The 26,774-nt window shown below is 41.9% G+C and overlaps 1 protein-coding gene across 2 annotated transcripts in view; it reads left to right on the plus strand.

The window, feature by feature from the left end:
• BMPR1B (bone morphogenetic protein receptor type 1B) overlaps positions 1–26,774 on the plus strand; it is a 212,971-nt gene that overhangs the window by 76,455 nt on the left and 109,742 nt on the right. For both annotated transcript variants that reach the window (XM_035112925.2, XM_060278454.1), the window contains exon 2: positions 14,395–14,479. The gene's annotated coding sequence lies outside the window, so the exon portion shown is untranslated. The remainder of the gene's footprint in view (positions 1–14,394; positions 14,480–26,774) is intronic.

A 26,774-nucleotide genomic window follows, 5' to 3' on the forward strand; every position in this document is an offset into this window, starting at 1 on the left:
AATTGTATAATCAGCTTATAAATTGCTTACTTAATAGACTCTAAAATTAGAAATGGAAGGGTTGCTAACAGTTGATGGTGCACTAAAGGTTTCTAGGTTCCCTTCTTATGGCTGTTAAAGCCTCTCCTCCTACCAGAGGGGGAGGAGTTGTGAGCGGGAGCCGGTTCCCGTGTTGGGAGGGGGGCGTATTCACCCCCCTGCATCAATTACCCCAGCTGCCATGCCACACCCTTCAGCCAGCCAATAGGGATGGCTTGGGGGTGGGGTTTAGCCGCATTCAAGCGACAGCTCCGTGCCCTCATTCTGCTTCCTGAAGTCGTCGGATCACTCACCCACCTTCCCTTTAGGTCATATGTATGCTTTTGTTTTGACCTTGCTATGGACTTTGGTTGGTTGCCTTGGTTGCCCGGGGGGGGCTGGTGGGAATTTTTATCCATTTGGCAAATTTGCAGCAGCCTCTTGGTTTTTCGCGTAACTTGTAGCAAATCGTCACAACTTTTCAGGTATTGGTGGTTAGGCATTGGAATATGTGACGTGTGTTGGAGGGCAGGTTGTGGCCATCACCTACCCGTCCCCTTGTTGGGTATTCCGTTAAAGGAATCCGGCAGTCATGGATCTGTTCGATGCCCTGCTGGTGGCTAGGGCCATGGCACGATCCCCGGTGACCATCAGGGGAAGCTTCCATTTGTATTTGCATCAACAAGCTCCTCCCACTGGTTGTTAACCTTCGGATGACTTCCCGCTGAGCAGGTTGGAGTCATGTATAGATTGTTTGATCCAATGCCTAAGCCAATACCACTCACATGCTGTAACCAATAAAGTTGTGGCCTTCTTTAGCCCATTAACATAAAATACATGTGTCCTTGTGTCTTATTTATCTCTAAGCGGGTGGCGGGTCCTCGACTCACAACAGACAACCCTCCAAATAGAGGACTGTCCTCTACAAAGCAGGACATGTGGCCACCCTATGCTGGTTCTAACTTGTGCATCAGGATTTTTCACATTCTAATTCTACCAGTTTGAATATTTGCTCATACCTAGTACAGACCTGTCTTTGCCTCTCCTCATATATATTTTATTCTTATCTTACTGCTCATAATTGGTTGGGAAAAGCAAACCATGAGCCCAGGTGTGCTGCTAAGCCAAATCATGACAGTAACAAACCTTGGTTATTACAGCTCATGGTTTGTGTAGAGATACGGTACAATGAGTCTGAGTTTCAATGTAATGGTATGCCAAGTATAGCAGGAGTGGAGGAGAAGTGAAGTAAGTATGATTTCAGTCTCATGCACCAGCATGCTGTATGTTCAACCTTTAAACCATAGTTAAGCTTTAGTGTATTTTTAAACGATGTACGGTATGTATCAGTCCAGTTGCCCTGATCATGAGCAAGATGGAGTCTGTGATTTTAGGAAGATTTCAAGCTGTGTTTTACTTTTATTTATTTTTTTCTGATGTTTTTATTCTTACAAGTTTGTTAGCCATTGTGAATCAGTTATTGTTAAAGTTGGGGTATATAGAATATAACCAATATGTTTCAAAATCAAAAGTTTGCAGATGGATTGGGGGGGGGGTTATTCTGCTCTTCTGATGTACTGACTACCAGCAGATTGCAAAAGGCTTGCTACAATTCTCATTCATGGTTTTAGAAATGTGCAATGAAACCGCTAAATGAAGTTCCAAAAGGTATTTGGAATAGGGTGGTAAAAGGAGTTTGGTGGGGTCTGCTATAACTAAAAAGAACAAAAGTTGTAGTGCTTCTAGGCAGAGATCCTAAATATTTTAGAGTCAAATATGGAAACTGTTCATAATGTTGCATAGTTTTACTACTACCGACCAACGGAAAAAAACAGTTTAATGAATTACTTTCTTGGAGTAGAGATTTTGCACAGGTTAAACTAGTTCTGGTCAAAAGGAAATCAGTTCTTGTGTATTTAGGGAGACAAAGGTAGTGTATGGAAACCATATGACTGCTGCAATTTAATTACTATATCATGGGCTTGGTCCTAGGAATTTCAGTGTATGAGTCCATTATTTTCAATTTAAGTCCATGGTCAAATGTCTCAAATATTTGACACACAACGACTGATTACCTGGACATCACTTCTCCTGAAATATGGAAAAGACCATTGCCATTTTAAAGCCTGTTCGGATAGTATATTTTGACCTTGCATCATGCGGCATATTAGCCTACGTAGTTGAATCAGGTGAATTTAGAGATGCTCAAGTAAAGATATGGGCAGTTATTTCAAGTATGTGATGTATATGCTTTGCTGTCCCTGATCCCTTGACTTCTTGACCTCCTATCCATTAAGGGCAGACCTCCCCCATTGCTTGCTTCACCTTTCTACTGCCACTCAGATGTCCACCCTTTTTGCTCTTTGATTCCTTTCTCCTCAAAAGTACATGACAGTCCCATCTGTAAGACCTTAGAGAAGTTCTGCCTGATCAGCTTTAGATTTTCTTGACAGCACTTGAACTAATTCCCAACATTCTGATCCTGCCTCTTTGGCACTTAAAATGTTTCGTGAACATTCCATGACATCATTACACCTTAAGTAAGACCTAGAAAGTTCACAGGTGTCAAGCTGACAGGCAATGTTTAGTCTATATTTCACTTAATTATAGCTCTTCTTTTTAGTTGGATTGTATAATTTTATGACACTAAAAATGAAAACGGTAAGACATATTAACAAGAACAAAAAAACCCAGTTAGTATATAATCAGCAACTGATGGTTCTGATATCCTGGAATACAAAAAGAAGATGGAAAAGTGGATTGTGTCAGCCTGAGGCGCACCATAGTTTGTTCACATTGTGGGAAACCATGATTTTCTGTTATCTTTGTACTTTAGCAACAAGTTAACTGACTGCAACAGTAGAAATCCTGTTAAACAGCAGTGAGCAATAAAGATTTTGAAATCCGAAAGGTGGAAACAATAGTCGTGCAAGGCTTCATGCTTGGTGTGTTTTGTGTGTGTTTAGAGTGCTGGCACACAAGAAAACAGTAAGCTTATGAGTCTCTTCTCCACCTGTGACCTTTGCCCTGATCTGGGCCCATGTCTCTTGAGGTGGAAGTCATTAGCTCCACTTCCCCTTGACAATTTATCTTCCTTTCCTATAGTGTATGTTTAATTAAAATGGCTGCAAATGTATAGTTCATTGGGGACTGCTACACAATGAAGTCTGGAAAGCATCGTTGCAGCATTTCCTTGGAAAATGGTAGCGTACTGAGCTTCTCCAGAGCTTCAAGAAATATATAATGTTTACTGATTCCACAGGTGTGCATATCTTTAGCAGCGGTGCATGCAGTGAAACATCTTGTGTCCTGTACTTCAGGGTACTTCGCTGAAAAAGCAGAGAGGAAAAAGTAATTGTTTCTGGAAAGAACATGTCCTGCAGACACCTATAGGCAAGGCAGATAGGGTTCCTCCACAAAACTAAAATATTGACACAGTGATGCTTTCAAACATTAAAAGGTAAAGGTAAAGGGACCCCTGACCATTAGGTCCAGTCGTGACCAACTCTGGGGTTGTGGCGCTCATCTCGTGTTATTGGCCGAGGGAGCCAGCGTACAGCTTCCGGGTCATGTGGCCAGCATAACAAAGCCGCTTCTGGCGAACCAGAGCAGCGCATGGAAAAGCCATTTACCTTCCTGCCAGAGTGGTACCTATTTATCTACTTGCACTTTGACGTGCTTTCAAACTGCTAGGTTGGCAGGAGCTGGGACCGAGCAACGGGAGCTCACCCCGTTGCAGGGATTCGAACCATCGACCTTCTGATCAGCAAGCCCTGTTAGAGAGCCTTAAATTCCATATCCACAAGGAGCCACAAGGCTCATGTAAGTGTGCCCTTACCTGTTTAAAAAGCCACAAAAATGGTAGCCTTGTGTCTGATTCTCTCTCTCTTCCCCATAATATCCATGCTGCTGTGTTCACACTTCACATTAAACCATAGCTCATATTAAATATGGTTTAATGCAAATGAGCAGTATGCTGGTGCACACTGCTCAAAGTCCATGCTTTGCTCCTGCTCACTACACAATGCTGGGAGCAGCAAACCAGAAGCTTTGGGTTGGTGTGTCATCTGAACCCGGCCTCATTATTTGTTTTCTTCAAAGAAACCATGAGCAATGAGCCTTGGCTACCACCAAACAAACCACAATATGGAGTTCTGATGGCACAGTCAATGTTTGTTTTGTTGCTCCCAGTGTGGCATGGTCCAGGAGCATTAGAGGAGCCAAGTGGGGGCTTTTGAGAAGTGGGGCACTACTATGCTGCTCATCTCCATGCGACCATAGTTATTTGTTAACTATTGTTTTAATGCAATGTGTGAACCCAGCGCATTGTGAGATTTCCTGTGCTTCCTCCATGTTGTTAGTTGTCTCTTCTAGGCTCTGTCAAACTTAGACTTAAACTCACATACAGTATTGAGTTTCATTAGATGTTACAGAGGAATGAATGATGGAAAGCTAGACATGGGGATGATGGTTCTGGCTATATCCCTACATCTTTTGCAACCTTTAGTTCTGCCGTACGTGACTTGTTTATTTCCTGTATTATAAAATTAGTGTGCAGATTACAGTTAGTTTACACATTTTTGTCGTTAATTACAGAGTGCAACTTGGGAAATGGAAAAGGTATTAACTTTGAAGGAAGACTAAGCCAACCATCTGCTATGCCATGACACCTATTTAATAGACACCAGCTTTTGTTTTAAGCACACAGTATTGTTTTAACAGAAGTGAAATCTTCTGGGTTTGTTCTTTCTAATAAATAATGATGGAAATATGACTTCAATTTTCTTTCTTTTTCATTTTAAGCTGTTTAGCAGAAAACAGCTTTTGCATTTATCTTTCCAAGTTCAGACTGCCTCAAGGCTCAGTAAACATTTGCCAAGGAGTCATAATAAGGAGCAATAATTAAATTATTTTGTCCATAAGGACTATTTTTTCCAAGGTCACTGTTGATATGCCCAGTCCCCACCTGCTGGATGGATGTTGGAAGGATGGTAAATAGTTTAAGATGTATTAATTCAGAACCTCACGACATTTGATCTTAGTGCTTTAAACATCTAGCAGTTGGGATTTCTTCCAAGTATTTTCCTATGTACCTTTTGGAGAGGGACCATAACTTAGTGCTAGAACACATGCTGTGCATGCTGGACATCCCAGGTTCAGTCCCCAGCATCTCTAATCTAAAGGATCTTGAGTAGCAGGCAATGAGACTTTCTCTTTGAGACCCTGGAAAGCCGCTGCCAGACAGAGTAGGTGATACTGGGCTTAGAAGGGCAAGCAATATGATAGGGTCTATAGCAGCTTCCTATGTTCCTCCCATACAGAGCACCATGCAGTCTAGGGGCTCATCCACACTTCTGTTTGTCCCATGCCTAGAAAGCATGGACCCAATAAGTTTTCTGCTTGACCCACATTTTCCAGGGATGCATCCAAGTGGTTTCTCCCTTGCCCCTCCTCCTTCCCTGGGGAAAACCAGTTCTTTAGCTCTAAATGGCAGTCCATGGAAAACCCAATTACCGTTTGCTTCACTTGAGCACTAAAGAGCAGTTTTCCCCAGGGGAAATCAGCAGGACAAGAGGAAGTGTGGATAAACCCTAGATTTTTCGAAGGGAAAGCCCTGGGTTAAACAAAGCTCCATTCATTCTGGAATGGGAGATTCAAGAGCTGCACAAATGCAGTTTTTAAACCCTTAAAGAACCCAGATTCTCCCTCTAGGAGCTCTATAAATTTAAGAGGGAGATATCAAGCCATCCTGAGCATTTCACCATGGAACTGCTGGATTCACTGCTGTGTCCCAGCAGCAGGAAAGCTGTTGTAAGTATAAGACTAGACTTATGGCTTGGTAGCTACTGTATTATTCAACTCATATTCATGTGGTAATCTCCCTGCTCTCTGGGATAGCTTTGAACCCTAAATAATTGGACTATGAGCAAGTGAACAGTTGTAGAGCAGGATTAGTAGGGAAAGGGGAAAGCTTGACAAGCCAAATGTGGCCTCCAATATCCATGTTGTTGATCCTTTGTTCTGGTGTTCTTGTTTGAAGAACATGGAATGCTGAATCCAGGTCTGGGCACCACTTTTTAAGGTGGACATGGGCAAACTAGAGAGGGGCAGGATAGTAAACTGTCTAGGAGCCAAGTATTATGAGGAATACTTGAAAGAACTGGGCATGTTTATTTGAGTGAAGTAAAGATTTAAAGGCAGACGTAATAGCTGTCAGTAGAAGACAGAGCAGACTTGTCCCCTCTATTGTTCCTGAGTGCATGACTAGAATCAACAAGGAGAAATAAGAAGGAAACAGATTTTGGCTAAATGTTAGGAGGAGCTTCCTAGGTAGGAGCCTATTTCACACACAGTGGAACAACCTAACTCAGAAGGTGGTAGGTTCTATTTCACACTAGACATATTTTAGCAGTGGCTGCATAGCCCTCTGCCAGGGGTGTTATTGCAAAAGTCATGCCTGTTCCTTTCCAAGTATAAAATTCTATGATCCTGCTTTGTAAAGCCTCTTTCATCTTGCTATTTACAAGCATTCATGTCCACTGACTTCCCAACTATATTTTCATCTTCAAATGGGTTTGTCCAACCTGGTCTTTCTAAGGTGAAGTCTCAGAAGCTGCATTCTTTTTACAGTTTGGAATGTTTGTCTTTGCTCCTTCTCTTTTCTAAATGAGAAGCATCTCTCTTTGTTTCTTTTCAAAGGAATTCAAAAGTAACCTTTTCTCACCTTTTATCAAATCTGTGGGAGGAATTGCACCCACACACCACTTTATCTTTGCCTTCTCATGACTTCCACCTTTATTTTTCTTTATAAAAATCTTATTCAGTACATAAAAGACTTTCTTGCATGCATGTGCATGACCTAATTACTCAACGTTTGGCAAGTTTCAGCTGACTGATGTGTCTCAGGGGCTCTGAAACCTGTGTCTCTGATGTTTGATCTCTGATAGATCTTTTCCACTTTATGTTGCACTTGTCAAGAGTTAAATGTGCATGTGTGATCTGCATAGATCTCCACCCATTAAGACAACACTAGTATTGTTTCCATGGTAATTTATATTAGAATTACAAATATCAGAACTCAGGCACAGATCCCTTAAATGAAGATTGTCTTGTAAAAGCATGTCTTGTGTATATATTTCTTGGTGGTGAGCTTTAAAACTTGGCAAAACTTGAATTGCAATGAGAAGGCAGCAAAGAAAACCGAATTATATCTGTTCAAGAACATTGCTGCTCTTTAGTGGGTTAACCTGGATTCTGGGTCTTAATTAGTACCTTATTTCAGTCTTGCAAATGAGTACAACTTTTACTGCCTGGCTGGCAATATGTGCCTAGAAAGAATTTGATGCTAACTGAAATGTTTAGTCTGCTTTTAAGTGATGTGCATTCATAGCATATCATTGTTTCTTTTTCCTCCCTGCCCTCAGCTATGAGTCCGGTGACTTCGCGACAAAATTATGTAGCTAGGAGAGCAAGCAGGCAGGCATGCAACTGTTGGTGGGCATCAAATCTCTAATAAAATGAACTACCTGAGTGAATTATGGTGCTGGAGGTGCTGGAGGAGACTCTTGAGAGTCCCATGGACTGCTAGAAGATCAAACCTATCCATTCTTAAGGAAATCAGCCCTGAGTGCTCCCTGGAAGGACAGATCGTGAAGCTGAGGCTCCAATACTTTGGCCACCTCATGAGAAGAGAAGAATCCTTGGAAAAGACCCTGATGTTGGGAAAGATTGAGGGCACTAGGAGAAGGGGACGACAGAGGACAAGATGGTTGGACAAGATGGTTGGACAAGATGGTTGGACAAGATGGTTGGACAGTGTTCTCGAAGCTACGAACATGAGTTTGACCAAACTGCGGGAGGCAGTGCAAGACAGGAGTGCCTGGCGTGCTATGGTCCATGGGGTCACGAAGAGTCGGACACGACTAAACGACTAAACAACAACAACAACAACACCTGAGTGAGGCTTTGAGTGAAATTGCATCTCTCTCTCTCAAGCACATGAATACATGTGTGTGTGTGTGTGTGTGCGCACACACACACACACACACACACACACACACACACACACACAAACACTTAACTGGTGATTTGTTGTTGTTTAGTCGTTTAGTCGTGTCCGACTCTTCGTGACCCCATGGACCATAGCACGCCAGGCACTCCTGTCTTGCACTGCCTCCCGCAGTTTGGTCAACTGGTGATTACCAGATTAAAATAGAGGGTCAATGAAGTGGATCTTGTGTATAATCAATGTTCTGATGCCACTTTGCTCCAAAATTCATAATTACCATTCCCAATGGACACCATAACTGCCCTGCTATGGGGAAATGGCAGGCACATTTAGCTTGTGACTTTCCTAAACCACTCTACCGCCATTGACTATTATTTCACAGAGGATGCTGGTTGCTGTCACATCACATTAAAGAAGGTCATGGAAGGTCTTATGAAAGTCAGTGGGAAAACACAAAACAAGCTTTGCTGTATGCTCCTTGGCCAACCTAACTCAACAACTGGAAAGATACTTGCAGTACTTGTGTTAGATTGGCATAACATCTATTTCAGCCTGGAAGGACGATTTGCTAAGGCAGTGATGGTAGTTAATCATAGAAGCCACAAGCATGCTTCGCCAACAGCAGCACTAATTATTTCCCACTGTGGTGATTTCTGATGTGTGAATCCATTTAAGAATCTGGCAGCTTTATTGGTGCAGCCCAACTAGGCTAATTCCTGCCAACATAGATGTTGGACTTCGATAAATCTTGAATGTTCTGAGAAGGATGAAAGACTTCTGGGTTGTATCCACTGCTGCTGTTCTGCTCACACAACGGCATTCTGCTTGCGCAACAGAACTTTCTTTCCTCTCCAGCCCTCCTTCAAGACCTTCAGAATCTGCTCCAGAGCATTGCGGAACTCTCTGGGGCAGATGGGGGGGGCATGTGTGTGGGGAGAAAGAGAAGTTCTTTAGCAGCTCATGCAGCATTGGATACAACCCTCTATATGTGCAATCAGTAATCATGGAACCACTTCAACATGCTGTTCTTTCAAATATTGCAAATATTAGATGTCTTATATTTCATTGCTGAAATATGATCTAAGTACTGGTAGCACTCTTGTCTTTTTTTATTCAGCATTTGTTAATTTTGCAAGGATGAAGAGGTGAACTGAAAACTCCCAAGCTCAAGAGTTTCCTAGGTTTCCTCAGAAGTTACACTGTACTGACGCTATGGCTAAAAAAGCCCCATGTATTTATTAAGTGTTCAGTCAATAGTTTTGCAGCTAATAATGAATAAGCACCTACAATGATCTGTCAACAGTAGAAGTCTTTTGGAGTCATGTATTATCTTCCTGTCTAGTCCCAGAACCCTAAAGTATTTATTATGTGAAAACAAAGACTCTTAGAGTCAAAGGTAAGCAACTTGGTGCTTAAATAGCAACAGCATGCTCATAAAATGGGAAGGCAGAAAACAGTTAATAATAGTCCTTCAACAGGCTATACTGCATACTGAGATTTACTTGCACCCTTTACCCCTGTAATCCCTTTTTGCTGAATGCCACAGTTCCCAATGGCCTTGCTCATAAAGAGTAAACTCACACATTACCTATATTTTTCATGCCCTCATTAGTTTGTGAGGAATGTAACACTACTGCACGATCATTTTGTCTAAACAAAGAGCCCAGGGTTTCAGACCCATGGTGTTGAGAGCAGTTTTGGACGTTAAAGATATGCATGGATACAGGAAGTGCGACTCATTTGCACTTCCTGCATTTGCACCTATCATTAATGTCCGAAGTTGCTTGGAGTGTAGTGTTTATTATGTTGCGTACTACCAGAAGAGTTTAGGGTTTGGTGCCCCTAATTTATGTTGGCTTTTAATTTGTGGTATTTTTAAAATATTAGCTTGGGGAGGGGGATACTTCCTAAGGCCCATACATAGTACTCTAAGTGTAGTCACAGCATAAATTTGTATAATAACATTATGATGTTGTCAGTTTTAATTTCGAACCCTTTCCTAATGATCTTTAACACAGAACTTTTAACAGCTGCTGCACACAAGCTCAACATTTTAACTGAGGTATTCACTAAGACCCCAAGATCACTTTCCTGGTAGTCGCTGCTAGTTCAGACCCCATAATGGTGTGAGTGAAGTTAGGATTTCAGTATGCATTGCTGTACAATTGCTTATACTGAATCACATTTGCTATTTAAATGTCGCTTTTTTGCTTGGCTGTAGTCAAGATTAAGTTTTGAGCACATGTAGCTTCCAGTAATTCAGATGCCATAACTGTAAATCATGCATGATTTGTGTGTGTGTGTGTGTGTGTGTGTGTGTGTGTGTGTGTGTGTGTTGGGTTTTTCTGAGGGCTGGCTGATCAGAACAGTTTTGAGTGCTTCTGCTTGGGTATGTGAACATTCAATTCCACAATTGGACTGGGTTGATCTTCAGGACAATGATAATTGAATGTTTGAATTCCAACCCTGACCATACAGAATAGGCTACATTGTAACTATAACTGAATAAGCAAAATAATTACAGATATTGTCAACTAACAACATGTGGTCCTGGGATGATGGAAGGTAGACAAACTCTCTGACAGCCAATAATTGAGGGAAACTTTTAGTTTATTTGCTAGTCATGATTCAGTATTATATTGTTCATAGAACGCATGTAATTTATAGTTAACAGTTTTGAGCCTATTATTCCATCTCTTTAAGACGGCCTTTGCCAATCTGGTTTGAATTGCAACTCCCAGCACCCTCAGCCAGCACAAATGATGGGTGTTGTAGTCCAAAACATCTGGATGGTACCAGATTGGTGAAGGATGCTTTAAGGCAGGCATGGCCAAACTTGGCCCTCCAGCTGTTTTTGGACTACAACTCCCATCATCCCTAGCTAACAGGACCAGTGATCAGGGATGATGGGAATTGTAGTCCCAAAACAGCTGGAGGGCCAAGTTTGGCCATGCCTGCTTTAAGAGAAGGCATACAGATAAGAACAGAAGAATAGTCTGCTGGAACAGGCCTCTGGGCCATCTAGTCTAGCGACCTATTCTCACAGTGGTCACCCAGATTCATGTCAGAAACCCACAAGCAGGACCTGACCACAATAGTAGCCTGTCCTCCACTCCCATGGTTGCCTGCAGCTGGTAGTCAGAAGCATTATTCGCTACGAGCATGAAGGCAGAGCATGCCCAGCATAAGACCCCTGGCTTCCAGAATGCTACTGGCCCTGTTGCTGGGGCAACACAGCCAACAGAGAGCTGAGTACATTGATAAAAGAGGAAGCAGAAGCCATTCAAAGAAGATGAGAGCACCTATGAGAAAGAGGCTGAGAACTAGCAGCTTTCAGATGAAGCGATCAGCCAGGAGCAGCTTGGAATTTATGCCTTGATCCTTTAACAATAATATTGTAGTTACTGATTGAAAAAGTAGAAATAATTGCCTGATGCTACTTCCTCTACATCTTACTTTTGGTTACTGTAGTTTGTTGAGGTGAAGTTACTTTAATATGTTATAGAAAGACTCGCATAAAGTTTATGAATATCACTTTGATATTACAACAACACTTTTTACATCGTAGTTTAGCAAAAAAAATACTTAACCTCTACTGATTCATTCCCGTTGAAGTTTGGTGGAACCAGACAAACTTCATTGTAAAGGGTTTTTACAAGTGTACTTACCTTGCCCAAAACAACAGGATCTCAAGTGCATGACACAAATGCTTTTCCATGTGATCTACCGCTTATAGAGTGTCCAGCATGCACAGCATGTGTTCTAACACTCAGTTATGGTGCCTCTCCAAAAGGTACATAGGAAAATACTATGTAGCTGTGATTCCTGGTTCATATGTAGCTTGTTGCCCATTTAATGTTACTTTAGTGTTGTGAATGCAGGCAGTATCATAACCAGTAAAAAAAGTTGCTTTTAACTAAACCTGATATGTGTGATGTTAAGCCCTAAATAGCCTTGGCCCAGTATACCTGAAGGGGCATCTCCACCACCATCGTTCATCCTGGACACTGAGGTCCAGTGCTGAGGGCCTTCTGATGGTTCCCTCATTGCGAGAAGTGAGGTTACAGGGAACCAGGCAGAGGCCCTTCTCAGTAGTGGCGCCCGCCCTGTTGAACGCTTTCCCATCAGATGTCAAGGAAATAAACAACTACCTGACTTTTAGAAAACATCGGAAGGCAGCCCTGTTTAGGGAAGTTTTTAATGTTTGATGTATTTATATTTATCTTGTTTTTAATATTCTATTGGGAGCTGCCCAGAGTGGCTGGGAAAACCCAGATGGGTGGGGTATAAATAATAATAATAATAATAATAATAATAATAATTATTAAAAATGTACATTTTTAGTCTTACAGTTGCTTTCCAGTGGAGCCATTGAGTAGTATTCATAGATGAATTTGATAATTCATAAATAATGTAATTATTGGAATTCGTTAGAAGATTGCCAATTACTACTATAAACCACTAACGAGCTAATTGCAATGCAAAAGTAAACAGAAATGTTGCCAATGCTGGCTTCAGTGAAAGCAAGGCCTACTTAGGATGTTATTTTTGGCAGTGGAGAAACACTGTTCACAGTTTAAAAAATTCTATTAGAAGCATTTTCCTATCCCATCCCTAATCTCGGCCAGGGATTGCCAACATTATACTGCCCTGATGTTGTTGGATTCCAGATGTCATCAGTCTGAGCCAACATGGCCAATGGTCAGAGATGATGTGAGTTGTAGCACAGTATCACCTGGAGGCCCATGGGTTCCCTTCCCCAGTGTGAATTGACCCAAATAATTCCCTCTGAATGCAGGAGATGCATGTTTTAGATACAAAAGGTCCCAGGTTCCATCCTTGGCATCTCCAGTTAAAAAAACGATCGGCTAGGAGGTGAAAGAGATCTCTGACAGACGCTGCAGGATCTCTGCCAAGAAGAACTGAAAGTACTAGGCAGGATGAAACAAGTACAAGACAGCTTCAATACACTGACCCCTGAATCCTTTCCTGCACAGGGAGAAATAGGGGATGCATATGTCTTGCAGTTTCAGAGTAACTTCAAGATGTTTCCCTCAGTCTGACCACATCATGGAACAAATGGAGGCCAAATGGAACAAATGATGGAACAAATAGAGGCATTCCTAAATTGCAAGGGGTTATGGCCCTTACAGCCCCTTCCAACTCTACAAATCTGTGATTCTGTGAAGCCAGGTCACTGCGCAAAAAAACCATGTAGATTTGCAGGACAGGTTCATGTGATGGTAATGGAAATGACTAGAAGCGCTGGGCCAGACTGACAGGTTTCAATCATATACACCAACAAGGTGCCTTCTAGATGTTTGGGTCTACAACTCCCATCATGCTTGTTCATTGGCCTCACGGGTTGGGGATCATGGGAGTTATAGTGAACAACTTCTGGAGGGTGCAATCCCTGATATGCATGCTTAACCTGGGATTAAATCCCACTGAATGAATCTGTCAGTTTTCCAAATTCAATGTGCATTTTTGTCTGTCTTGTTACACAGTTAGCACTTGCTATTAACCGGTCTTCCGTAGCTCTAAACGCTTTGGGTTTCTGTGGCTGATATTCTTAAATATGGTTGCACTGGATTTGTTACCAAGTCTATTATATTCTCTGCCATTGTGTCTTGCTGCCATTCAGAAAGTCTGCATGCTCTTTAAAACACTTAGGAAGCACATTTTTCCTCTTTAAGAAGCTGCTTTTAAAGAATGCTCTTCCAGAAATTTTTTGACATCCATATTACACAGTAATTAAATTTAATGATCCTAATTGAATAATATTTAGATATGTAAAGCCATAAAGGGGGTTGGAGATCAGGCAATTTCGCCAAAACAAAGGTAGTTGTTCCCTCCTCCTTTTCCCCCTTCCTCCTTCCTCCGGCTTTTCCACCTGCTTGGAGAAAGCTCTGTTTCTTCAGACAAGCCTCATAATTACCCTTCTGTGCCTGATCCGAGCCTCCAGGAAAGGCCCACAGCATCTGTAAAGCTGGCAGCAAAATGGTATTTCCAGGCAGGCAAAGAGCTGCAGGGTAGGAGCCAATTCATGGCTTTGTCTGAGCAGCTGAGGACTCCAGCCCAGTAATACCATGGTGTACAGTAACACAGACCTGTGCCATGAGCAAGTAAAGGAGCAGTCAAGTGTCGGGGCCAATATTTATAGACCACTACGTAGCAATTCTAGAAAGTGGGAGAGAGAGAGAGAGAGAGAGAGAGAGAGAGAGAGAGAGAGACATATGCAGAAGGGAAATAAGAGTAAGCATGGGCTGAAAGGAAGCTTGGATTTGCAGCAGAGTTTTGCATTTCTCTTTTAATTAATTTTATTTACAAATGCAAACATCTAAAGTGCTGTTGTTTTCACTTACCAGGTTTAAACTGCTTTTCAATGGTGAATCTTAGAAGTCTTGTTCCAATGACGAAGGAGAATTCTGGGGCAAAGGAAGGATTCTAAAGGTATGTAACTGCTCTTTCAGTTTCACCTTTCACATCGCCCTTGCTGCATGCTGTGCCCTTTTGAGAGCTGTGCAGCAATAAGCAGAAGCCCTGTGGTCAGTGGCTACCACTGTCCGTTGAGTTACGACTGTTGTTGTGAGTGTGGCTGCCTTTGCAAATAAATCATATGAAGGTGGAGGAACCTTAGTCGTGTGCTCATCAAGGCACTTGAAAAGAGGACATGACTCCATATCATGAGTAAAAGCACTCATCTTTTAAAAACACACATTTACTTATGTGTAATTTGCAATTTTCTGCTTTCAAGTATCCATCTTGACAAGTCATTTACCTGAATATGTGTGGGTGCACCTGCAAGTAGTTTATATACATCTTCTAACACCTCTTTTAAACAGTCTAGAGTTAAATTAAAAAAAAGAGAGCAAAGGGTTGGAGTCAATGTCTGCATGCTTGTAGTGTTCAGACTATATGTATTGGTGGCCTCTTTGCTCCATAATGTATGTGCTGCGTAGCTCTGATTTCTAATGCCAATGTGACACAGGTAAGGTACGGCGCTAAACCTTTATCTATCCACAGTATTCTCACCAGGTACTTTTCTTCCCAGCCAAACTCCAGTAAATTCACAGTAGGTAGAAACATGTCAGTGAAAGATCTTCAAAGAAGTAAGTGATGGATGCAAGTCACAAGGAGGGTTCTGGTTCTCCTTTTCTTTTAAAGTTCAAACACATACCTCCCCATTTTCATACATGAGTGGGGTGAAGCCAGGTTTAAACAAATGAGTCTGCTTTTGCCATGTGTGGTTTCTACTGTCTCGTGTTGTCTGTCAAGCCTGCTTGTACAATTTGACACTGCAGGAGTGGGAGAATAGCCGATAGCAAGGGTCTTTGCAAGACATAAAACGTGTTTTTTTCCCAGGATTATGCAATGAATATACATTTCTAGGCTAATAGAAGGAAATTAAATTTCATATACAGTATAGTGCAATGTGTACTTATAACCTTTGGAATCTGTTTACCATGCATGCAGTTTCTATGTACATTATTCGGGGTATACATTAGAAAAACCCAGAAAGAAATAATAGTTGGAAAAGGGTGTGTGTGTGATTGTTTTAAAGTCCTTTCCTTCCAACAACAGCATGCATAAGTATAGAAAATGCTCTCTTAAGGAATAATATACTTTTGAGAAATTTATCTTCAGTTTCCATTTGTCACAGCGCATATTTGTTTCTTTAAGGAGGAGAAGCAGAAGTGATTTGAACTTGTTGTTTTCATGGTTCTGCTATATGTAGCCAAAGGGAAGCTTGTGCATCTTCCCTGTTAGAAATGTGCATCATGTCCAGTTTCAGGCAACATGGTTCCCGCATCTGAAAGGTGGTGCTGTGTAGTGACTGAAGAGGGTGAGCTACAAAACCACTCTTTCAAATCTCACATAGAAGTGATAAACTTAGGACCAAATGTTAGCTAGCTTTAACACCACTGCTGGGAGGGAAAAGTAAAAGCCCCTCTCCACGTTCGCTCTGTTCCAGTTACTGATCACATCCACCCACACTCGCTGGCTGATGCAATTTGCACTTAAATAAAGCAAAACCCGTGCATGCTAAATGTAGACATCATTTATAGTATGGCCCTTGGTAGGTCACCTCGGGCAAGCTATGATTGATAAACCAAAGCTGGACTTGGACAGTTCAAACAGAAAATGCTTGCAGTGTAAAGTGGGAATAGGTTGGGGGTTATTCACTCAGGACAGGGAAATGTCTACCATATTTTGTTGGGAGAAGAGCTTCAGCAAGTTTGGCATCAAGTGATTGTGAACAGAGCTTACAGTGACTGTACCTAGTAAAAGCAGGATTGATGAATGCAACTCAGTTATTGATAAATTATTGCAATTTGTTTACATTTTCCTAAGTTTATGCATGCAGAATGATGTTGGGTCTCGCAATATTGAGCGCATTGTGGATATCCTATAATTAGAGGGCTTCTCTCGTTTCGTTTTGCTATGCTTAAATTATAGAATGTTTTTGTGACTGTATGCATACTAGAAATGAGAGCTGCATTTCTTGTGTTTATTTTGTTTGATTGTTTCGTTGTTCCGATATTGATTGATATTAGGAGTGTGATTGATGCGCACACGCAAATGCATATTCACATACATACGGTATGTTGTTGACAATACCAAATACACAAAATAAATTATTCCATACCATGCCAGTTGTAGATTATAATCTGTGCAGTTTAAAGTGAGCTGATATGTGGGTTGGAGAAGAGAACAACAAAATGTTCACCCTGGATCATTGGCCGGAGTGAGGGGGTGATAACTAGTTAGTTTGGTCTGATAAGAAAGATTCCATGTAGTGAAGGCTATTTTTATCTGTAAATTGAGATTTAAGAAACCTCAAACCAGACTGTTCAAATGGTGCTACTTCTGTTGTCACTGTGCATAGCTCTAAGGCTGGAGCTGGTAAGTATGCCTTTCCTGAATTTTGTGCCTGTCATTTGCTCTGCATGCAAGTATTGCTTTGTTTTGAGGAATGAAGGGAGATTAAATATTTCTTTTCTAAGGGTCTGTAAGGCTGCATTCACATGGCAATTTATTCCGTTTTCATGACTTTCCCCTAGCTGTTAAGCCAGGCATTATATTTGAGCTTTAATGTGACACAAAAGCCACCTCTGTTCGCTTTTGAAATACTGTCCAATCTGTTTGCTTCTCAAGGTGCAGCATAGGTGAGTGAGGAAGGAGCGGGATTTTTATGTTCTTCAGGTGTTCAGTTCACACAGGCAACCAGGAAGACAGAATTGGCAGGGCAGCTTTTCTTGTTTAAAGTGTGAGTACCCTGGTGAGACTAGGGCTTTGGCTTGTTTATGATAAATCACCCCTTGAGAATAGCCTTCTATCTCAGCAGGGGTCTAGCTATACTAATTTTTCTATATCCTTCATGGTCCAGATCATGTTACTATAAGACCATATGTCAGCATAGCCTTTGCTTGGTGCCAGAGCACTGAGGCAGGACCTTTTGTTGAAAACTGAAATAATCCAGCGAATTGCCGCTATTTATTATTGCATATGACCCTACTCCCTGAAGTCTAAAGTGTAAAGTATGACTTTTAATTAACAAGCACATTGTCCCTGTGCCTCGACTTGGAAAATTGCATATCAGCATCCATAATGGTTAGCTGGCTATGCCTACCTTCCCAGCGATTATATAATGCCCTTAGCCTTCTCAGCTGTCATTTTTGGGGTTTTTTTCTAAACTGCATTGCTAATTAACAAGCTATGACAAACGACCAAATATAGTTGTGTGCTGTTCATACAAGAAATACCTGTATTCCATTTTGTGCCTTCCTATCTCAGTCACTTGCATGGCTATTGACATTTACTAATCTTTTGAAATGTGATTTACATGTTTATTGTCGGCACTCTGCTGGTAAATCAAGTTTGGCAAGTCAAGTGGTAGGCTGGAGGAAGCAGAGCGACCTGGGACACAGAGTTCTGCTAAAACCTTTTGAAGGCTATTGAATCTCTACCCCCAGCCTGCCCCCAGATTTATAATGAATCTCATTACAAAGTGAGCGGCCTGGTTAGCTATTAATGGGAAGCCTTTGAGGAATTGCAAGCTCCTTCTTTGGATCCAGGTTGTGAAATACAGTAGCTAAAGGAATAGCTAAATGAAGAATGGAAAGGGTGGTATGAGTGGGGAGGGAGAAGACGTAGAAACAAGTATGGGTCTTAAAGGAAGAGTTGCTGCCATTTTCCACATTGTTAATTAAAATTTAGGGAGATAGTGCTAATGGAGTTATTTTTCTATTCTGACAAGGTTTCTGAAAATAGTGGGCTGTTGTTATATTAGATAATACTGAGGGTTTTTTTTAGATGGGGTAATGTTGGATTTGATGAACTTCTAAGCAGGCAGATCCACTGGTTCCCCCAGACACTGCTGGTTATTTCATGCCACAAAAGGGGCATGCAAGAAACAGGCCAATGTGCACCATGTTGGAAATACCTTTGGGTTAAGCCACCTGGAGCCTATCTGTTCTGCAGGGACATTTTGTGTGGCATTTCCTTTTCATCTCATCGGAGCCTCCTTTCATCTCAACCATGTAGAGTTAAACATCTGTCAGTGATGACAGATGGGGGGATCTTTCCAAGGGCAGCCTATTAGTCTAGAATCCCTTTGAGTCTTCCTTGCTTTAAAAATAATATTCCCAGATGGGGGGAATCTCACGGCAGGGCAGTTTCAGACAAATGTGTGCTCTCCTAAGCCCACATTCCCAGCATATTTGCACTTCTGTCTCAGTGGCGTCTATGTTGGCTTGGTCATGTCTACAGGATGGAAGATGGCAGGATCCCCAAGGACGTACTTACGGGGGGCTGGCTTCAGGCACCAGACCCATTGGCAGACCAATATTGCATTGCATAGATGTCCAAAAGTAACATGAAGGCTGGCAGCATCAACCATTGCAGACAACCACGGTGCCTGGAGACAGATAGTCAGGTCATGTATCCATTGCAGTGACCAGAGGAGGAATGACTGCTGGGAGGAGTGCAGAGACGCCGTGGTGCATCTGCAACAGCACAACCACATGCTTTCATCTGCCCCTGCTGCAACAAAACATGTCTCTCCTGTATCAGTCCCTACAGCTGCAGCAGGCACTGCAACCTTCCAACAGGTTGACTTAACCACCAAGGGCACACTCCTCCATTGTCTCCCAAAACAGACAGATGCCAACAACAACAGATAGGTGTGAGCAGCAACTCCACAAAATGTAGATTAATTTTCAATGTCATTTAATTAATTTAATTCTATTATATTTCATTTGTACCCCACCTTTCCTCCAGGAACCTCAAGGCTCCTCTGCTCCCCACTTCCTGCTCCCCATTTCCTTCCTCCTAACTATCGTAACTGGCCCATAGTTACCTAATGAGCCTCCTGTTTCTGTAGGGATTTGAACCCAGGTCTCAGCTTCTAGGCCAAACCACTGTGCATTAAGGCCCACTGGTGCTTGGTGGCAGAGAGACAGAGCATCGATTTTCAGGGCCCAGTGTTCATCCATCAAAATTATCTTGGGAGACAGGAATGGGAAAGACCGCTCCCTCTGGGCCCTTGGGGAGCTTTCCTGTCAGTTAGATGGATGAATGGTCAGTCTAGATAGATGAATAGGCTGACTCAGTACAAGGCAGTCTCTTATATCCAGTCTGGTCATGGGTGGGTGGGTGGAGGGCTAGAATTCATGACTGGCTCCAAATGTGCTCTGTTTTTGGTTTTTAAATCCTCTTCTGCCTCCTAGCCAACCAGTGGGCCATCCTGGTGGCTTAACAAATCAATACCAGTGCGAAAGCAAAATGCCATCCCCAAGAGAATGCTGCCTTTGCTGTTTACACAAGTCCAGCTCAAGCGTTTCTATGTAAGACCTCTAGCACCCTGAGCATATAGACTTCAACAGTGATCCACAAAGCTTCTTTGTGAGCCTACATGGGCTTTCATGAGTGTTGTGGTTCCTCTTACTTCACCTCTGAACAGGGGCTTCCCAAGCTGCGCTGCAAGATCATTTAGTTTTAAGAGCAGTGTGTCATGCGGCCAAGTGGGTATGTCGTTGGGGTTTCAACTCAGGGATGTGCTTGTGGGTCTTCTTGCAGGCCCCTCTATTTTGCTGTTTTACTCTGTCTTGCATTTTGCTTCTGCTGCTTTGCAAATGAGATTTTGATGGAGATTGAATATGCTTTGGATTGTAGGCTAATTTTAAAACCAAAATAATTTTTTGACTTGGTGACATTTCTCTGACCCTCCTGAAAACAAAAATACGATTAAGCAAAGTGTATACATTTATTTGAGGCTTAAACAAATTCTGCATACTCCCTCTTGTGGCTAGAATTAGAAAAGGAAACTACCGGTATGTCTTTTTATTTTTGTAGACCCAGGAGTAAAAAAATAAATAAAATAAAATTGAAAGCGGCAGTTTTTCTACGCCCCTTGGCCTTTTTTTCATTGTGGATATGCTAGTCATTATAGGAATCTTGACAAATAAAAATACTTTTGGGGGGGTGAGCAGGAGACACATTGCCAGGCCACTTGTATCTTGTGCTTGTAATAACCTACATAAAAATCATTCCTAATTACATATTCAAGCAGGGTAGCTCTGTTCGTCTGTTGCAGCAAAAGCAACACTGTGTTTTGTGGCATGATAAAGGCTTAACACATTTATGATGGCACAAGCTTTGTGGACTAGAATAAAGTAAACTGTAGATTGCAAAAATGTTGTAGCATAATAAATTTGTTAGTTTTTAAGGTGCTGCATAACGCTATATCCTTAACAGATAAAAGCAACCTTAGATCAGACGAACATTTTTTAGGGTCTTAACTTTTTTTTTAAAAAAAACAACTCTTATTTTTATTCATTTATTTTTGGAGGAGTACAGGGGAAAAATATTTTCATGCCCATCTTCTCCAAAGGTTTGAGAGAAATTGCCGTATCAAAAATCTAAAAATAAGCCTTAAGGCATATAATGCATGGGTTAATAAGATTAAACTTCATCCCAAATTAATGTTCAGAGAATAATTAGGTGCTTGGATTAGGTGCAAATTTATGACAAAAGATTAACAAATGGGTCCCCAAATTCCTGTTTGGGTTAAAAGTGGGTCTTTGGTCTGAAAAGGTTGAAACACCTGCTGTAACATGGTTAACATAGCTTTGGAGATGGCCTGATTCCTTTGGAAATGGCATGATTCCCTGAGTATAGTGTATTGTTAGTGAGGATTTTTACTCTAGTTGGTTTTGTGGCAAGTGTATCAGGGTTTTCTTTTGTCAGAGCCAAACATCTTTCAGTGTTCTCCTATGTCAGCCTTGCGTCTCTAGAGTCTAGACAGAGATCATGTCATTGTGATCAGGCAGGGGTTAAGTATAGAAGGGCTGTCACATCTCAATCCATCCAGTGCATTGTCCTGAACTTTTAGTCAAAGTTGACCGTTCTGGGTTTTGTTTTGTTTTTTCAAAATAAATGTTAATAGCTGTTGCCTCCCACAATTGGTTCCAGAAGTCTGTTCATAAACTGAAGCGTTCATAAACTGAAGCGAACTTTCCCATTGAAAGTAATGGAAAGTGAATTAATCCGTTCCAGATGGGTCCGCAGCGTTCGTAAACCGAAAATTCGTAAACCGAGGTGTTCATAAACCAAGTTTCCACTGTAATGCCATTTTTCAGATAATTGAGCTTGAAGGATAAATTAAGGCAGAGAAATTGACATAGCCTGTCCAGTACCTGCTTGTATAATTTTGTCCTCCAAACCCCAAGTTTTGCTTCTGCTTCCCCCCTCTCTCTCCTGCTGGGTTTCTTTGCCTTAGATCAGGGGTCAGCAAGGTTTATCTTGCCTGGGTCGGATTGTTCCTGCGGAGATCCCTCCGTGGGCTGGATCGCGCATGCCTGTGATTTTCAACGTCTGCACGTGCGCAGATGCGATTTTTAGCGTCTGCGCAGACACAATTTTCAGCACCACGGAAGCGAGTCCCCACGCCGTGCTCGTGGGCTGGTCAAACAACCTCCGTGGGCCACTTCCAGCCCATGGGCCTTAGGTTGCTGACCCCTGCCTTAGTCACCTGCTTGCCTGCCTTTGGCACCTGCTTCTGGCCCCTCAGTCTTCCACTGCTGCTTTAGGAACTGATCTTCTGCCTGACTTGAGTTTGGTCTGTCTTCTGACCATTTGATTCTCACCTGTCTGACCTGACCCCTGACCTCCAGCCTGTCCAGTGACCATGCCTGTTGCTCTTCTGGTCCTGTCCTCCACACCTGAACTGGATCTCAGCTTCACCCAGTCTCAGAGCTAGGCCAGGGCCTGAAATATAGGGGCAAGGGAGTTAAACCATGGGCATCACTGAAGAGCTTGCCTTTAAGGAAAAAACGCTGTTGTTCTAAGTCTACGGGGCAGCAAGGTAGCTTGGGCAGGATCATTTGAGGGAGCAGGAGAGTTTATAGCAGCTAGTGTTGGTAGAATTGGAAGTAGCCAAAAGAAAAGTTGTTTCTGCAAAGCACAGTTTGGAACTTGGATAATTCAGTTCGAAGCCCTCGTGGGATGTATTTGCTGCTGTCTATTAAAATATCTCTCTGTTGACAGCTGTTGCCGGATTCTGTTTCTGCTCATTAGAATCAGCCACCAAACACACACGCACAAAGTGCATTTGAGTTTCATTTGATATATTGGTTTTGCTGGCAATTACTGGCATAAATCTGATCATATACAGGTATTGCAGGGTCGCTATAGGAACCAAGTTGTTGTTTAATACATCAGGGCAGAAAAGACTAAGTTTAAATTAGAACAATTCTAGGTACAGTGTATTTTTCATGGTACAGTGGTACATATACTATCTGTTTGTTCGCCAGTGACCATACTGCAAATGCAATATGGTTTGGTTTTGTTTTTAATTCAAGGCTATCATAAATCATGTGTAATAAAGAGACCCAATACTTAAAGGATTAAGTTTATCTCCTCTCAGTACTACATCTGGCTGCTTTAGTAACAAACATATGCTGAACTATTCAGAGGAATGGCATGATGATTTTAAGGCCATCTCAATATCTGAAACCTTTACTCCATTGTTCTCTATATTACTTGTATAAACCAATATAATACTCTGAATATATTTCCTATCTAGAGGCATCTGGCAAGGAGTCTCCAGGTGCTCCATTTTTATCCCCAATGAACAGCTGGGTGAAATTCTATTATTTATTTTTATTCTGCTCTTCAGCAAAAAAGAAAAAAACTAACTCCCAGAGCAGCAAATTCCATATCCTTCCCCCCCATTCCCCAACTGTCAATGCGTATTGACAGGCCCCAGTATACATAATAAGCATACTCCAATATAACCAGAACAAATGTTGCATTATTTGAGGTATTTCTTTTTGCCACAGCCAAGCAAGAAGTTCTAGTGTGCGATTCCCATTGAAATGAATGGAGCTGTGCTAGCATTTGCCACGAAGTTTAGCACTTAGGGGGAGTGAAAAGGCTACAATCTCCTCTCCAATAGCCTGCTTGTTTGCTCAGTTTTGCTCAACCTTGGTTTGGCTCTTAGCAGTAGCTCTGAACCAGGTCAGTGTAAGCACCCAAGGCTTTAAAAGAGGATTAGAGAAATTCAAGGAGAAGAAGCCTGTAACCACCTACTAGCCACAAGGTCTGTGTTTTACCTCCACTGAATATCAGTGGCTGGAAATCACAGGTGGGCAGAGTGCTCTTGCACTCAGGTGCTGCTTGCGGGCTGCGGGGGCTTCCCACAGGTATCTGGTTGGCCACTGTGAGAACAGGACGCTGCATAAGAACTTAGCATGAATCAACAGGTTCTTCTTACATTCATTTGCTACTGTGCTATTCTGAGCGAAGCCATGGCTTGGCTTAGTGTATCATCAAGACCTAAGCCTCGTGGTTTAGCTCTCTACAGACTAATCATTGTCTGCAACCAAGGTTTGTCCTATGGTGTATGGCTCATGACTATGAGCCTGGGTATGGATTACACACTGGGCTAAGATATCTCTTAGCAATATACTTCCCCAGAGCCCATATTCTCACAAATTCATGCTAAGCCTTGGCTGGTTTAGTGTGACGTGTGAACAGGATTTGCCATGGTAGCCAGTCTGATGTGAATACTGCCATAGCTGCCAAGTATCCCGTATCCGCCGGGAAAACCCCTTTTTTCTTACTGTTTCCTGGCGGTCTCCCGTTTGGTGATAAATCCCGGCATTCTCCCTTAAATTCGCTTCTTCCCGGCGGCCATTTTTCTGGTGCCGCTTTGCCCTTCTATGGGCACCAGAAAATGGTGCCGCCGGCGCCGGAAGTCGCTTCCGCGCATGACCGGAAGTTGCGTGATGCGACTTCCGGTGGCGCTTCGCCCTTCTATGGGCATCAGAAAATGGCGGTGCCGGAAGTCGCGACTTCCGGCGCTGGCGCCGCCATTTTCTGATGCCCATAGAAGGGCAAAGCGCCATCGGTCATGCGCGCGCTGCCGATCCCGGATCTTTACGACCCGGACTTGGCAGCTATGGAATACTGCACATGGCCGGTGCTCCTTCCTTCACATTTTTAACAATCTATCAGTGGAGAGGGGGTTTCTGTTTCTTGCATGCCAGCTGCATTTACTAGTGTATAATACATCTTAGAAGAGAAAATGAAGATGCTACCTACAATTCAAATTCTGACATAGCTGTCTGGAAACTATCTATTAAAGTTGCCAGTGTTCTGTCACACTTTCGTATGACCAAGAAACAGAAGCCAGACTGGAGCTATGCAGGTAGCATTAGGCTTTATTCTTCGAGTGGCTTATTAGCAGAAAGTACAAGCTTTGACATTCATCCTGGTGGTTGACTTTCCCCCCAGGTTTTCTATGTAAGTAAATTGTTGCCATTCACTCCGATGATGGTGGTGGTGGTGGTGGGGTAAAACATTCACCCCAACACTCAGTGCCCAGATGCTACCAGTATGGTAGGTTTAGTCAAGCAGGGGTTCCATGTGCAGACCATTCAGAAATACCTTGCAACTTCCCTACCCTGGCACCTTGTAGTACATGCATCCTTTCTGCACACTTACCACACCTGTCCAAATGACTGGCCTTTTGGATTAATGCATTGGGTCATTAGGATTCTTGTTTGCGATTGCATTGGTGCAACAGTTTAATGTCCTTTCTTTAAGAACTTGTGTGCTGGCACAGCTAGTCTTAAAATGGGCTACAGGCTATGGGTTTTTACAGGCTGTTGAGTTTGACACCAACCTACAGCCAAAACAAATATTTTCAACCTCTGCCTGGGCTCCTATTGCAATATACAGATCAGTGTGGGATTTGAAGCCCTCGTAAGCTATTGAAGGGTAGTAGGAGTGTGTAAACAGTTACAAATCCTTCTCTCCACCAATGAAGAAGGAAAGCCATTGGGGGGGGGATGCAAAGCTTTCACCCATTAGAGTTTTAACAGCTGCTGATGGTTTGTTTCACCATGAAGAAAATAATTGGTTGCAAATTTATATAATTAGCAGAGCATTTTTTAAAAAACGGTATGCCCAATTAAACTTTTAATAACACTTGCATCACATAGCTACTGTTGAAGCAAGTGAGCTAGAAAACGGTTATCGTGTTTTTTTTAAAAAAATAATATTTTTATTATTTTTCATAATAAAATAATAGCTGCACAAACTTAAAACAGAGCAAACATAATAAAAGAAAGAAGGAAAAAAAGGAAAAGAGAGAGAGAAGAAGAAGAAAATAAAAGAAAGAGGAAAAAACAAAGGGAAAATGAACATCAGAGATGGAGAAAATAAGCTTCTGATTTTCCATTTGACAGTTACATTAAGAGAAATATTGTTTAAGACATACAGTCCATGTTATTATCCATATTCTTCACTTTCTGTTAAACCATATTTGTCTTAAGCCTGTGTGTCTCAGAATCATTCATTACTTCTTCCCACGAAAAGTCCAAGAGGGATTCCCAAATTGTTATTAGTTGATCTGTGCCTATTTGCTTCATCACCAGCATAATTTTGCTCTTTTAAAAATGTGAACCTAAGTTTAAGATATTACCTTTAATTGCAATAACACATCTGTAGAACTGTTCTGTTAATAACAAATAAATCGACCTAAGTAAAACCTGTGCCTTTTCTGAAGGAAAACTCTTTTAGAGCTAGTTACAGGTAGGTAGCCGTGTTGGTCTGAGGTAGTCGGAACAAAAAATAAAAAATAAAATAAATCCTTCCAGTAGCACCTAAGAGACCAACTAGGTTTGTCATAGGTATGAGCTTTCGTGTGTATGCACACTTCTTCAGCTTTTAGAGCTGATTGTTTTTAACAAGTTGCCTGTTGCAGATGAGTTTGGGGGATGACCCTACTATATTTAAATGCCTTTAAACGTGACAGCGGAGTAAATTCAGAAAAGAGGCAACACCAATTATGAAGACTGTAAGTTTAACTTCCTAATTATTCAGAATTTAATGGGAATTTCAGTTTAATGCCGCTGAAGGGTGCCTGAACTGACATTTGATAAAACGAATCACCCTTCAGGGCAATAATTATTTAGTTTGGGGGGAAAGGCAGGTATTAACACTGATCTTAACTGGGCAAATGTAAGCACGCCGTTTCTTTCCTCAACATCTGTTGAATGACCTTCAGGAAACGATGAGGTGGGCTTGGATTTTGGCTGGAAGGTTGTGCAAATCATGCTAATAATTACCCCTTGAAAGAAGTTTGTGTTTCACTGTTGCATCAATAAACATATACTTCATAATAAAACAGACCTTGGTGATTATAGACTGAGTTTCATCCAGAGGTTAACAGTCATTT

The sequence above is a fragment of the Zootoca vivipara genome, chromosome 9, assembly GCF_963506605.1.
Source record: "Zootoca vivipara chromosome 9, rZooViv1.1, whole genome shotgun sequence".
In the NCBI taxonomy this organism is placed as follows: Eukaryota; Metazoa; Chordata; class Lepidosauria; order Squamata; family Lacertidae; genus Zootoca; species Zootoca vivipara.